Raw genomic sequence first — 1,387 nt, 5'->3', positions numbered from 1 at the left:
TGGGGCTGATGCAAGGAGATGCGGATAGATCTCTTCTGATACAATAGTGAATAACTGTTACCAGGACTGATTGTGAGGGTTGGAAATGTAAAGGTAGATGTTTTGTAGCAAAAGGAGGAGAGTGATTAACTTTGCAGTCTAGGAGCGGAGGTCCCTGGGACCATCAAGGGAGAAGAGCAGAATGCGGGACCCTACCCAGAAAAGCAGTGATGCCAGAGATGGAGGCAGAGATGATGACATGGAGAGATGGAGCAGCTGGGGACTTTAGACCCACAGAGGGAGAGGGGCTGTATGCTGACAACCAAGGGACAGGCTTGCAGGGTATACCCTATGGTTGGTTGATGATGCATGAAGGGGATTGTATTCATGGCAATGAAATGATATATGATAGGATGAATGTAAAGCTAATGTTCTCCTATGTAAACTATCACATAATTCACAATAAAATATTAAAAAAAAAAAAAAAAACTCTATGTACCACAATCAAGATCTATAGAGTGTGTGGGCCTTTGGATAATTGTCAGGTAGTAACTAAGCATGTGAAATCTTCATGCATGTACATTACCCAATAGCATGAAAGAAGAATTTAAATATTTTAGTTCTTTACTTCTACTCACCATATGAGTTTTGAATATTTTTCTTATATGTATTAGCTGATGTATAACATGAAGATATAGGAGTAGACCTTCTGGGGAATACATGTTCTTCCAAAGAATAAAAATTTTTGGAGCAGTCATAGCAGAATTACACAAGCCAAATATTTCTTCCTTTTATATGGTGAGAACTTCTCTCTAAGTTTTGTTTACAACATTGCTAGCTCTTTAAAGTCTTATACTGAACAAGGTCACATGATCTCAGTCATTGATTACTAAAGATGGATGTTTATATAATTTGTGATGAACTGTTTCTCTGCAGGTAATAGCCACCCTTCCCAAGGAACTTGAGCCAAAATACTGATAGCACCTGCCTCTCTCCTGAGCTCCAGTGTATGCAGTTGCCTACTGGATTGAGCTACCAGAAGTTTCTCCAGGTATCTCAAAGTCAACACATTTAAAGCCACAACTACCAGATTTGCTCATTAGTCCTTCTGCCTGCCTTCTACCTCTTAAGAACCTTCTTCTATTTCCAGCCCCACCTTTATCATGCTGCAGGTTCTCATTACATCCCACCTGTGTCCTTGCAGTGGCCTTCTGCTTTCCATGCTTCCAGTTAGCCTTTTCATAATCTGAGAAGCTGGGTTCTATGAAGAAAAATGTGGCATCAGGATTGGAGGAAGACTCATTAACAATCTGCGATATGCAGATGATACAACCTTGCTTGCTGAAAGTGAAGAGGACTTAAAACATTTACTGATGAAGATCAAACAGCACAGCCTTTGGTATGGATT

This window comes from Chrysochloris asiatica, unplaced genomic scaffold (assembly GCF_000296735.1).
Source record: "Chrysochloris asiatica unplaced genomic scaffold, ChrAsi1.0 scaffold00212, whole genome shotgun sequence".
Lineage (NCBI taxonomy): Eukaryota > Metazoa > Chordata > Mammalia > Afrosoricida > Chrysochloridae > Chrysochloris > Chrysochloris asiatica.
This window is presented reverse-complemented; position numbering follows the sequence as displayed.